Source organism: Enhydra lutris, unplaced genomic scaffold, assembly GCF_002288905.1.
Source record: "Enhydra lutris kenyoni isolate GAN:26980312 unplaced genomic scaffold, ASM228890v2 scaffoldscaffold21, whole genome shotgun sequence".
Taxonomy (NCBI): domain Eukaryota; kingdom Metazoa; phylum Chordata; class Mammalia; order Carnivora; family Mustelidae; genus Enhydra; species Enhydra lutris.
In genome coordinates this window covers 73,719,945-73,734,346 of record NW_019154105.1, presented here as the reverse complement: position 1 = coordinate 73,734,346, position 14,402 = coordinate 73,719,945, and the positions used below count along the sequence as shown (strand labels likewise).

The following is a 14,402-nucleotide window of genomic DNA, read 5'->3' as shown; positions in this document are numbered from 1 at the left end:
AAATGGACTGATGCTCATTAGGAGAAATAGGTTGATTCAAATGATGGTGGGGTTTTGCAAACCTAGCGCGGCAAGTTCCTCCGGCAGTCACAAACTTCCCTTTTTTTCCTTCCGTGTCGACACGGTAAGTTTGGGGAACAAAGACGCTCTCCTGGGGATATCTGCTGTTGTTTCCCACTATGAAGGAAATTCTCTACACGTGCTTGTCACTCCACCGCCTGTATGTGGGCTTTCCCCAACCCCCGGCTTTATTAATTCAATAGCGTAGATGCCTCCAGCAGGTGCTGCCTTAGATGCTTGCTTTGTACCCAGCTATTAGCTAAAGAAGGTATTCCCTTCGGAGGCAGCAGCATCAATAAAGACGAGGGCCATTCACAGGTTGCTAAGCCAAGTCTCAGCCCATTGGACTTCAGGACTGTGGTAGCCCTTTCCCATCACCTGCCTCAGGTATGGGTGCTCATTGACAGCTGGATGCATGGGGGTGCCTGGGTGGCTCAGTCATTAAGCATCTGCCTTTGGCTCAGGTCATGATCCCAGGGTTCTGGGATCAAGCCCCACATCCAGCTCCCCGCTAAGCTTGGAATCTGCTGCTCTTTCTGCCTGCCTCTCCCCCTGCTTATGTGTTCTCTCTCTTGCTCTTGTGCTCACTCTCTCTCTCTCTCTCTGGCAAATAAATAAATAAATCTTAAAAAAAAAAAAAAGGGCAGGATGCGCTTTGTAGAACCTCGTCCCTGGAAGTCCTGCACAGGGGAAACACCACTTTAAAACTACTACCAGTTGATGTTGATTCTTCCTTTAAAACAATGTTTCATCCTGAGTGAGGGGAAAAACATGTTTAACTTGTTACCTTTCTTGAGATTTAATTTCTAATCTGTATTTTAGAAAATGACATCCAACTAATATCAAGATTATATCAAGATAACAGGGCTGATAAACTAATTTTAATTGCAAATTAAGAGCATCAGTGAGTAAATCAGAACACCACGTTTAATCTATGCGAGGGCAGCAGCCTTATCAAGAACTTCCTGTGTGGAAGTTGAATTACCTTAGGAAATAAGAGGGAAACATTTTCATCTTCTTAAAGAAAAACCTGTGAAATATCAAGGAGGAAAGTCTTGCAAACGAAACTTCGGATTGGCTCAGGACATTTTCCAGAATGACGCACCTGATGGGACATGGGATTCAAAGGATAGTGTTCCGAAGTTTACCTGTCCCACTTTCAACACGTTGCACACTGACCCAGAGACGAGGCAATACCTACGAAGATGGGCTGATTGCCAACTGGTACAGCCTCATCAGCAAAGCTCGGCACTTTGGAGCTAAATGTCCCTGCCCAACAAACGGTGAGCAATTAAGTCCATTCCATGAAGACAAGACCAAGGCCAAAGTCTTAACAACATTTCTCCTCTCCCTGAGTCCTTGACTTAGTGAGTGTTACTACAAAAAGAAAATTTACTTTTATCTAGGTTGTTACTTTTTCCCTCTGCTGTTTTCTGTGGCTTTGCCTATAAGCTCACAATTTGTAGTTAAATTGGACAATTACTGAGCGAGAAGTGAATAATTAATGAATAGTCACCGTATATGTTTGGGAACCTGTGACCCAATCATTGAACAGATAGCTGAACCACTAAAATAAATGACTTGTTCCACTCATTACCAGATCAGCATTTGTTTAGAGGTTCCTAGGTGCCCTATCACAATTCTAATCAGTTCTATTTAAATTACATTTTTTGCACTGCATTGTTATAAATGCTAATTTATGCCTAGAATGGAACAGCTTTATTTCTTACCTCCTGAAGAAACGGATGAATAAAAACATACTTCTACAGGGCATAAAAGATTATCAAGGGTTCAATGACTATTGGATTTTGCACTTGCCAAAACACATCCCAAAACTCAGCACTGAAGCTATAGGAGACAACAGGGACATTCACATCCACCCACGACAAAGCTGTCCCTGTGAGGAGGCAGAGGACTGTCACAGCAACTTTCAGCAACCACAACCCAAGACTTCCTGCTGTTGGAGACAGGAGCAGCTTTGGGGGAGGGGGGGAGGAAGGGAAGGAAGAGGAAATTCTTCATGCTAGAGAAGAATGACCCAAAGGATCTTAAAGACAAATGTTTATTTCATAACCTCTAGAAGAACCTTTCTGCTCTAAGAGAAACTTCTCCAAGCCTGGAACCACATCTACTTTTGCCAGTGATACACATCTCCACCACCTCATAGGAGGTGACTAAGTTACCCTATAAAATGGTAACTGTACCTCTTTTTTCCCAATTAGTTTGGTCTCCAGCCTTAGTCCTAAAATGCCCCTTAAGCAATGAGAGCTCTTCCACCCAAGAGAAGACAGAAGCACGGTTTTGCTCTCTCTGATGTATGACGTCAGGCCACTTGCAGCCTAGCAGTGGCCTAGCCAGACCCCGAGTCATCAGCGATCTAGAAGACCTCAGAAGAGAAAGAAGATTGAGAGTGATGTTCTAGAAATAGCTAGAAATGTCCTATAGAGACCACAAAAGTCCCACTTGTAAAGTTACTTCCTACAAAATGCTGTTCCCCACACATCCCAAGCCTAGTGTCTCTGAGGAAGTCAGTGAGCCTGCCATTAGCCTGCCCGAAGTGGGAGGCATTGAATTCAGAATTCATTGCTAGAGGTTTTTTGTAAGCTGAGGAATTACTTTGAGAGAATTGAATTTCCAAGTGTAAGTCAGCAGCTGCTGGGGAGGCTGAGGCCACCTCAATCATTCTGCACCACCGAGTCTCTTGTGGAGAGGGGGCAAGTCAAGGCCGGATCAGCCTGGCTTAGGGCTGCATGGCCAGGGGGATGGAAAACACAGGTTCATACAAGCATTTAACCTCTCTTAAGCAGTGCAATGTGGCTGGGGCTTAAAACAAGGCTGGAACATTTTCTCACTTATTATCACCTTGATAACCTGTTCTTGTAGCTAAGGAAAGAGTATGGAGAAGAAGGGGAGGGGCTGCAGGGGGAACACTGGGAGAGGAGAGGCAGGTCAGAGCACCGAATAAGAGCAGAGCAAGCCACTGTTTTCTTGTTTTGTGAGTGCAGTTAGGAAAAGGTGAAGGTAGTTCGTTCTCTAAATATTTCTCCTTTTAAATGTAAACAGTATCTTGTCCAGAAGTATGGCTAATCCCTTAATGGGAAAGGGAAAAAAAGAATACCTTTCATTCATTTTCTTTGAAACCTATTCATTCGTTTGAAATACCTCAGTAATGGCAGAAACTGTCCCACTTTTGACACGACCTAGGGGTGGGGAGGGGTGGAGAGCAAGGAAGTAAGGCAGAGTCAGGAAAAGAGCTGTGCTTGGTCATCGGTCCATCATCATGGGGAGAAGAGGGCCACCTGGGACTGAAAGTGGCTCCACAGGCTTTTGCGGCAGGAGTGATCCTCAGGGAGAAAGCCCCTCCCTATGTCTTCCCAGAGCCTAGCTAAGCCCATGTCTCCCTGCTCCAGGGCTGAAACCAATCCTGAAGGAGTCTTTTTAGAGACACTAAACTGTCCAGTGATGCTTCTTAATCTTGTTTCAATTGATCTTAATATTCATTAAAATGACTCATCCTCCTTTAAAGTTTCTTGAGTGAAACCCAAATCAAAGCCAAATGATGGGAGCATATTTATGTAAAAACCTCACTGCCCTTCCTACTACCAGATGATTCTGTGAGACACCGGCCACCACTTCCCCCCACCCCCGGCCTGAGAAGCTATAGTACGAGATAACGGTTCCTGCCAAATCCTGACCACTTACACTGGAGTTCTAGAATTTCAATTTTCTAATCTGAAAAAGAAAATTAAATCAGGGGGGAATAGGTATTGTCTACCTTATTTGTTACCAGATTTTCACATCTTGGGATGCTTAATCATCATAGTGATTATCTTACTATTTTATCTTATTGCAGGAGTTCAACATTAACTGAATGACCCCAATTTTTCTGACTCAATCCAGGATCGGTGATATGGGAGGGTCACTGAATCATAGTTACCACTGACTCCAGGCCAGTCATTTAGCTTTTCGTTTCAGAAGGTGATGTTCTCAGTGAAAACTTTGCCCATATTACAAATATAAGATAAGAGGTCAAATGAAAAGACACATTCCATCTGTGAAGTGATTCACATTTTTAATAAATCAGTCTAGACTCCATCCATATCACTCATAAAAATATCGAACAAAACCGAAGGTAGTCATGTGACATTACACTAGCAATCTCATTCCAGATTAAAATCAGTAATTAATCAATATCACATATATCTTATTGTTCCACCTCCTTAGCAATTACTTAAAGACTAAATAGAAGGACATGTTGTTAAACTTGAAGATGATACAAAGCTAGAAGATATGGTTAATATTTTGGGTTCCACATGACTCAAAAGCCCTTGCCAGGCTGGACATTTTCTGCAAAAATGTAATACAAGATATCACAGGAATAAATGTAGACTTGCACTCAAGTTTAAAAAGCCATTATAGCTACATTACATTTTACCAACAATCATGTGAAGAATCAGTGAGGCTCCTACTTTGCTTATAAAATCAGTATAAGCCATTGTGCTATGACTGCCCAAAATGCTAATTCAATTTTATTTTTTTAAGGATTATTTGTTTATTTTAGAGAGAAAGAGAGAGAGTGGAAGGAAAGGCAGAGGGAAAGAACCTTCAAGAAGACTCCCTGCTGAGCATGGAGCCCAGGGAGGGGACTGATCCTGCAACCCATGAGACCATGACCAGAGCCAAAACCAAGAGTCCAACGCTCAACTGACTGAGCCACCCAGGTGCTCACTGTTCATTCAATTTTATATGTCATGAATAGGCATCTAGTCCAAAACAGTAGTTCTATTGTATAAGGGTCAGACATCATATCACTAGTCTAGAAAAGTTAATATAATCTTTTTCACCAACTATGTGAATTTGAGTAAGTTGTGTGATTTGAGCCCCAGTGTTCTCATCTGAAAATGGAAATAATAATAGCTGACAAACATATTCCCATAAAACTTTTATAAAATCAAATGAAACCGTGTCCATAAAATGTTTTAAAAACTATAAAGTGCCACTGCACTGGACATCTGCTGTTCGTTACCCAACAACCTGCCACTTCTTTCTGATAAATACAGTACAGCTCTCCTCTCCTTTGAGGAACCTCCCCTCTACCATCCTAGCCATGTTGTGAGCCCCAACTGGCTGAGGCCACAGAAATTTGTTTAGCAATGGACACATAATCCAATCAGGGCCAAGGGGACAGGAGAAACTATGCTACGGCTTTTAAAAAAATAAAGAAGTCTCGCTCCTTTTCTGTATTTGGTAGCATAAGGTGAGTCTTGGGTTAGCATCCTACTACCCGGGAAAGAGTCTGCCTTAAAATGAGCTGAAACACAGAAGGCGGCAGAAATGAAAGAAAGAAACTAATGACCTCATTTGATATTCTGGATTAGACCTTGCTCCGGGCTCCCGGAGGAAGCCCAGATTCCCCTGACTGTGCTGTATTCCAAGCCAATATTTTCCCTTTTTCTTTTTTTAAAGATTTTATTTATTCATTTATTTGTCAGAGAGAGAGAGAAAGAGAACACAAGCAGGGCAGCTGCAGGCAGAAGTAGAGGAAGAAGCAGGCTCCCTGCAGAACAAGGAGCCTGATGTGGGACTTGATCCCAGGACCCTGGGATCATGACCTGAGCTGAAGGCAGATGCTTAACCGACTGAGCCACTCAGGCATCCCCAATATTTTCCCTTTTTTTAGTCAATTTGAGCAAGGTATTTCTGGTACTTGCAACACGAAGTGTCCTATGATTATACATTTGTTTTAATGTCTTGGAAAATCCAGTTGTTCAATGGTATGGAAAAAATAAATGGGAGAGTTTTCAAATGGATGTATGTATATATATTTCTTCAACAGAAATCAAATCTATATTTAGAATATGTTAGAGTGCTGTAATTGTTAGATTGTGTTAGATTGTTAGATTGCTAGGTTAGATTGTGTTTCTCAAAACAAACAAAATTTCACTACTGACTATGCCTTAGATTCTAAAACTCATATAAAGAATTACATAAAAATTTTGTTCTAAAGATAATTTTTTAGCATTCTGCCTCTGGAAAAGCCATGTTTCCAGCCTTCCTCATCTTGTCTTCTTTGTCTTCCTGCTGAGCTAATAGCCAGATCTCCAACTAAAACAGCAGTACCCATCTCTGATTAATGGGACCTTTCTCCCCACCTTTTTTAATGTCTTCCTCCCATTGTGATTTCAATCAGAACATTGCTGGGGATCCCTCCTGGTGCCTCTCCAGGACCACTTCTATTGCCATTTTTTATACACTCCTCCTCAAGAAGGGAAAAGCCAAAGAAATGTCTCTATATTCCGAGGCTGAAATCAGTGTGGAATGTGAAGAAACTACAGCACTTTCTTGCCAAAGACGGTCTATATAGTATTCAACTAGTCCAGGGGTCAGCAATGGGCAAAACCCAGTCCACCTGATTTTGATTTCCAAGTGTTGGTAAATAAAATTTCATTTGAACACAACATGCTCACTTGTTACACATTGTCTACAGCTGTTTTCATGCTACAATAGCAGAGTTGAGTAGTTGGGAAAGAAATAGGATGGCCCAAAAACCTGAAATATTTACTATCTGGCCCTCTATTTAAAAAGTTTGCAGACTTCTGAACTAGGCCAATCATTTAGTTTTTTAAAAGAAGCTTAGGCCCAGGAAGACCAAGTGATAGATAAGAGGCCTAACCCAAATTTATTCTACAGGATATTTTCATGTTCTATTCTTACCCACATACTAGATTAGAGGTCCTGAAAGCAGATATTGGACCTTATATTTCTGTGGTATCCAAAACAATGGAGGCTGAATATTGAAATCACCATTAAAACAACTTAAATAAATGCACAGGGATTGAGGAAATTAAGAGAGTCCTTCAGCGACCTCTCTTCTATGTAAACCATTTCCTCTCCTGCCTCTACAGCCTCCAAATATTCGCAGCCATAAACCAGTCCTTCTCACACTGGTCATCAAGCCACTATCTATGACATCATCTGTAAAATTCCATAATAGTATCAAGCCCCCAGAGTTGTGAGGATCAAATGAGATAAAGTATAGGAGGAGTGTAGTGCAGTGCCTGGTTCATGCTAAACATTCAAAGAGTAGTAGATGATGATGATGATGATGATGATGATGATGATTTACCATTATCATAAAAATGGAGGCATCCTGAAATGTAACTGGATATTGGCAGGACATATAATTATTGACCTGGTATTTCTCTTAGATTCTTCCACAAGCAAAATATTAGGAAAATTACAAGAAGGTGGGGATCCAGCACTCAATCTCCACAAACCAATTCATATTCAGTCTAATTCATATTCAATTGCCATCATCCAAGGAAGTCAGTGCACAAGTGAAGGCACCATTTTCCCAGATCCCAACAGTTCTTATGGCACTGTAAGAGGAGAAAAAGATTATTTCCTTGGGGCCAAGGTATTACATATACCAACACATAATAAACTAAGGGCTCTCTGCTCCTCCCAGTTCAACAAACAGCCACGTCTTCTGGTGCAGTGCCAGCGGTGTCACCGAGACCTGATGGTGAAGGTCAGCATAAACAGATTCAGCCATATTGGCAGACTGTGCTACTTTTAACTCTAGCGAAGTGGATATTGTTGCTATCAACGACTCCTTCATTGACCTCAGCTATATGGTCTACATGTTCCAGTATGATTCCATCCACACAAATTTCATGGCACAGTCAAAGCTGAGAACAGGAAACTTTTCGTCAATGGAAAGCCCATTTCCATCTTCTAGGAGTGAGATCCCACCAACATCAAATGGGGTGATGCTGGTACTGAGTATGTTATGGAGTCCACTGGGTCTTCACCACCATGGAGAAGGCTGAGACTCGCTTGAAGGGTGGGGCCCTTTTGCTGATGCTTCCATGTTTGTGATGGGTGTGAACCATGAGAAGCATGACAACACCCTTAAGATTGTCAGCAATGCCTCCTGCTCCACCAGTTGTTTGGTCCCTCTGGCCAAGGTCATCCATGACAACTTTGGCATCATGGAGGGACTCATGATTACAGTTTATGCCATCACTACCACCCAGAAAACTGTGGATGGCCCCTCTGAGAAGCTGTGGAGTGATGGCCCAGGGGCTGCCCCAATAGCATCTCTGCTTCAACTGGTGCTGCCAAGGCTATAGGATAGGTCATCCCTGAGCTAAATGGGAAGCCCACTGGCATGGCCTTCCATGTCCCCACCCCCCCAACATGACACTCATGATCTGACCTCCTCCCTGGAGAAAGCTGCCAAATATGATGACATCAAGATGGTGGTGAAGCAGACTTCAGAGGGACACCATGAGGACATCCTGGGCCACACTGAGGACCAGGTTATTTGTTTCCTGCAACTTTAACAGTGATACCTCCTCTTCCACCTTTGATGCTGGGGCTGGCATGGCTCTCAATGACCAATCTGTCAAGCTCATTGCCCGGTATGACAATGAATTTGGCTATAGCAACTGGGTGGTAGACTTTATGGTCCACATGGCCTCCAAAGAGTAAGAGCCCCCTGGACAACCAGCCCCAATGAGAGCAAGAGGAAGACAGAAGTCCTCAGCTGCTGGGGAGTCCTTGCCGCAATTCATCCCCCAATATACTAAGAATCTCCCGACCTCCTGTTTCCATCCCAGACCCTCTGAAGAAGGGGAGGGGCTTGAGGAGTCCTACGTTATCATGTACTACCATTAAAGTAAACTGTACCCAGAGTAAATAAATAAATAAATGAGGGGAAAACCTTAGCAGTGTATCAAAGAGCATGTGTATGGTGTGGAGTCATTGGTGACCAAGGATAGGTGTCCTAACCATCCCCAAAGGGAATAGTTCCTCTAGATTCCAGGAGACCCGTCAGGACACACAGTCCTCTGTCTAGTCTGACTAATCCTTCCTTATTTAGATTTTCTGCCCATAACTCCCTCTGAGTCAACAGGAATTTATCATCATTGCTCAACAGCATACCACCTACATTGTATGAGATACTTAACCAGGGGCAAAATATTCTCACCATTCATTCCATCCTTTTGCCAAAGAATTATGCTTATGATGTTATTTTGCATTTTGATCATGCCTAATATGGACATCAGAAGAGAAAAATAAGCCTTATGACCCCAGCCGTTGGAAATAGTCAAGAACTCCACCTCCACACCATCTTTCTTTCTGGCCTAAGATGGCAGGTGGTGATCCCACTTTAGATAAATGCCTCTTTTGAACCTAACAGGGACAGTCAGAGCAAGGTAGTCTACACTCTCTCCTACCCAGTCTCTTTCTTTCTTTTCATTTATTTTTTTTTTTTTTGGATGCTAATTATAGGTAGTAAACTTTTTCTAGGGTTGCTTAGCTCATATTGAGAATCAAACCCTATATGTGGTCCTCTGTGATGTGCTAAACTCATCTGCTTACACCTTGGCATCCAGAAAAGATATTCTGGGGCTAATAACTAGTAAACTCCCACTTTAGAAGGGCCTTTCCCACCCCAGTTCCCACCCCTACTGCCACCATCTGTGTTTGTTCTTTTGCTATATAAGAACTCAAACTGGGTGGCGAGCATGTTATTTTTAAAAATCTTTTAGTGGCGTCTATACCCAGAACTGCCTCATCACAATTATCCTCACCAAACGAGGAAACTTCACATTGAGAATGGATATGGTGTTCAGCCAGCACCAAATGTCTCTCCTTCTGCCTTTTTGTCTTTCCGATCAATCAGAACATGTGAAAGTCCCAAATGAAGAGTAAACACACGGCCCAGGTTCCTTTCATCTCCTAACATATGTCATGAAGGGGGAAAGAAAAAGCCCTATTCCCAGCTTCAATCAGCCATTCGTTTTCTGCAACTTGAACCTTAAGCTGAAAGGGACGTGTGGGGGGCTGTGGAGGAGGGCTGAATGTGGGCCCACTCCTTGGAAGATAATAGGTATTCGCCGCATACCTGCATCTCGTCGGAGTGATTATCTCCCCTGCGAGCACTTCTGTATTTATATATAATGAGATCATTACCAGGCAGCTATTCCAATTTTATTCAGACTTTAATATTTCTTGAAGAAAAAAAATAGCATACAAAAGGGTTTGTGATGCCAACTCAATCAGACGTGCTGTTGATGGAGAATTATTCAAGTGCAAGCCGGAACAGGAAAAAAAATAATTTCAGAGAGGTTTCTGTCAAAGTCGAGTTCTCCGGTAATAATGTTTCGAGTGATGTGCTGAGGTGTCCAGAGGTGAGGAAGGAAAATAACAACTAACTGAAAAGAGGGCTCTGTGTAGCATTAACAATGAGGCGTGTCCCCTTGTAAGCAGGTGGGCAGCTAAGAAGGGGCCTCCTGCCCACACCGGGCCCCCGCCCAGCTTTCTCCTGGTGATTACACCAGGGAAGCAGCTTCACTCGCTCCTTCACCTCTGGTGGCACAAGAAGCAGTCTGGGGTTAGAAACCGACCCTTCTGTGGCTGTTATTTCCTCTCGTGGTGGAGCTCTGGTGGTTGGGCCACGCAGGCAAGATGATCTCTTTCCCATTTTCACAACAGGCAGCTTTTTGTGAAGGAAGGAACCTTCTCTCTCACCATCCCTGCTGCCTCTGCCGGACAAAGAATATGGCAGGATTGTCTTTCCTTTTGTTCCCATTCACACAAAACGCCTAGCAATTCAATTGCTAATGAAGTATTCTGGCTAAGGTTTAATAAGCCTTACTCTATCAGTTCTCAATAAATTAGGAAATCAAATGGAAGAAATCGAATACTAAGATCCCACAAAAAGGAACCTCCCTTCCATAATCCAGATGGCACCTCAGGATTATTCCAGACCTTAGGTGACAATTATGAAAGTTGTTTATCACTGGCCAGCCCTTCTAGAAATACGCCCCGCTAATGTGAGCTCTCTGGATGTTTGAACTTCGGATAAACATGAATTTACTCATTCATTTCTAAGACCTATAGTTTATCCTGAGATTACAAATCCAAGAAGAGGATCATCTTAGCTTTTAGCTCTCAGCCCTGAACTGCAGATGGGAATAAGCTGTTGGAATAGGAATGAAGGCCTATCATCCCAATAAATGTGAAATTAAAGGATTCTGGGTCTTTTTTTTTTAACAGTGATTTTAAAGTACTAACTATTTTTTCTCTAGCACTTCCTAACAAGGCAAATCAAAATAACATTATAAGAGAATTTACAAAATGTACCTGCTGTCCACGGAGCCCCAAACATGACTCAAACATGGAGTTGGTAGATTTCTTACTGAAATGGTCAGTAGTTAGTTCTGGTAAAATTGTTAAGGCTATTTTATAGATCCTAGCCTTGGAATGTACTCAACATCTAGAAATCAGTTTGTAAGAGAAACAAAGGAAGGGAGGGAGGATAGTGATCTTGTCTCTCCCTGAAATATACCTAGCTCCACCATAATCTATATTGTATAGTCATAGAATTGCACCAAAGAGTCCTAAAAACTCTCAAACTTAGAAGAGACTGAAACAAAAAAATGGGAGCACTTTTCTCTCCCTCTCTATAAATCCACAATAGCTAGTCATAGCAATTATTTCAAGATTAACTCCTTGCAAAGAAGAAGAGTCTAAGCAAGAATTATTAAATTTCTTTCCATCATTCACTATTACTTATTGTGTGTTACCATTTTGTGTGTGTGTGCATGTGCATATATGTGGAGAGAGATTTTTCATAACAACTCCTCTTTCTGCCTCCTTGTCTCTTTATCTATCTTTTGGTCTTCCCTCACAGCCTTAAAAGAAGGGAGACCTCTCTTTTTCTCAAAACACCTTCTGCCTCTCCAGCATCCTCAACTAAGCTTCCATTGTCCCTAGTCTTCTGTCATCCAGTGTGCTTGCCCTCCACCTCTGAGGACAATCCTCCCAAGGCTGGCTCTCAGGAGATGTGGCCTCCAGCCCCTGCCCTTCCACGTGATGTCAGCAAGACTGCTAGGAGCACTGTATCTCCTCACGCTATGTGTCCATGACTTGGCCTCACAACAGCCTGCAAATACTGCTGTATTTCAATCCTTTCTTCAACAGCCAAAATCTTCATTACTTCACAACCCATTCTCTCCATAGATATCTAAAACACAGCTTTCACATCCTCTGTACCACGGAAATTTCTCTCTACAATCATAAAGTCCAACCTTTTGGCCAAAATAAATCATCTCTATGGACCCTTAACCCTTTGGACTTTTTGGAGAGACACAATGTGACCAAGGAAACTCCTCTTACAAGGCTTTTATTTGAAGTCCTACATTACCTGTTCCCCTCTGCCTCCCCTCTGTCCTGTCCTACCTATCTGCCACAGGACACTTGGCTTTATTCATAGCTGGGCAGTCAGCCTATGGTGAGGGCTTCAGAGATGATGAGCTATTGCTCTCCAACCCCCACCGTCCCCACCACCACCACACAAAGAGCACCACTCTACACCGAATATGTGATTTAACTTTGGGTTAAAGTACTATATCTCACAGAATCTTCTGTTTAAAAAGTAAATGCTTTTTTAAAGCTTGTATATTAATTCATCACCTATTAATACAAAATTAATTTCATAGATAATTAAATGTTAGCTTGGAAATCAGAAAGTAGCACATGAAGAAATGGAATACAGAATGAGTTCATTTTGAAGGAATGTCAACTCTATTGTCTAGATTGAACAAAATAAAATCATGTCCAAGAAAATAAATGTACTTTAATGCCTATAGAAACACTAGTCCTATAATTAAAACAATATGAAAATTACCATAATTGACAACAGGCAAGGTAATATACTAACTCTCCAGAACTCTGATTAAAAATGACAAAGCTGATGCTCCCTCAGAGAGTTAAAGGTCTATAGTAAGAAGAATTCTGGGAAAGTTAATTATCAATATCCATCTATGAAGGTTCTAAAATAGCATGGTGATTTACTGTCGGAAATATGAGGGAGAACATTTCTCACCTATCAAATGTTATGATGCTTTTTACCTGCCCTCTCAGACTCCAACCAGGGAAAATTGGTCACAGTTTCTGCTGAGACCACAAGGACCTGATCCTTTTCCCCATAAATAGCTTTCTCGGCACATGCACTCTGTGGGAAACGCTTAACCTTGTATCACTTCTGTTGATAAAGTCTTGGAGCCGCTCCCTAATAATTAGCTCACCGTCATTTAGACTACTGTTGGCAATCACCATGCTTTATATAAAGCAACGGAGGGTTTATCTATCAGAATTCACTCCTTAATTTTTGCAGCTGCCAAAGATGCTTCTTTCCTGCAGTCCAGAACCTAGAGCAGTGAGTAGGAAATAAGTTGTCTCGATACTGTGTGTGAAAGTGATGAAGTTTAAACTTCTCTTTTCTCTCTCTGCAAAAATGTACTCTGGTCCCAGATTAATAAGATTACACCTCCAACTCTGGAGCAAAGTGCCACCTTTAATCATTTCCAGAAGTGGGCCATCCGACCTTCTGCCTGGCAGGTTCATGAACAACAGGAAAAAGATCAGCAGGCAGTGTCAAAGGCCAAAAACACCTTGTCTCTGAAGACCACCTTCTCGCAAAGGGTCTTGGGAATCAAAGGAAGGGCAGAGCCACCTAGTAGTCCACAAACAGGGGAATTGAAAACCCCCAGCGTCTGTGATGAAGGAGGGCTCTGCTAATCACACCAGGATCAGAAGCACACAGGATTTGCAAGTCATATCCGTTACCTTGTATGCGGCATCATGACATGAGATTGAAAGATAGCATAGGACCTGGGCGGAGCATGGATCTGACTGAGAGCTGATTCATACCTGACTGCCATGTCTTGAGGGGAAAAGCACGCTGAGGGTGGTCAGAGGGCAAAAAAGAGACTCTCTTGCCCTGTTATTAGTCAATACTGCCGTGAACGGGTCTGAAGGTAGAACACATGTGCCAAAGGTGACTTACTTAGCTCTTCTCTCCATGAAAAAGTCACCTGCCCTCTTTACCTGTACCAACAGGGTTCCTTCCGGAAGCCACGGAGCAGAAGTTCTCAGCTACACTGTATCAGGGGTTGGCATCAGTAAGTGGTTGCAACAAAGTGCTTATGGCATGCCACACCAGATATTGACTTATTTACCCTTTATAGAAAAAGTCCATCGATTCCTGTCCTATAGCCTCTATGGCAATGTTAAAAATAATTATAATAATGGCCAATATTTATCAAGCTTTTCAATATTCAATACACTACTAAATGCATTGCATGAATTATATCATTAAATCACCACAACAGCTGTATGAAATAGGTATTTTTGTTTTCCCCATTTTAAAAGTGAAGGATCCTGTGGTTCAGTTGGTTGAGCCTCCAACTCTTGATTTCGGCTCAGGTCACAATCTCTGGGTTGTGAGATCAAGCCCCGCATAAGGTTACACACTGGGCATGGAG

At 42.3% G+C, this 14,402-nt stretch overlaps 1 pseudogene; it reads left to right on the top strand.

The window, feature by feature from the left end:
- The first annotated feature begins 7,582 nt into the window (after positions 1–7,582).
- Positions 7,583–8,556, top strand: LOC111149185 (annotated as a pseudogene).
- Positions 8,557–14,402: the final 5,846 nt, after the last annotated feature.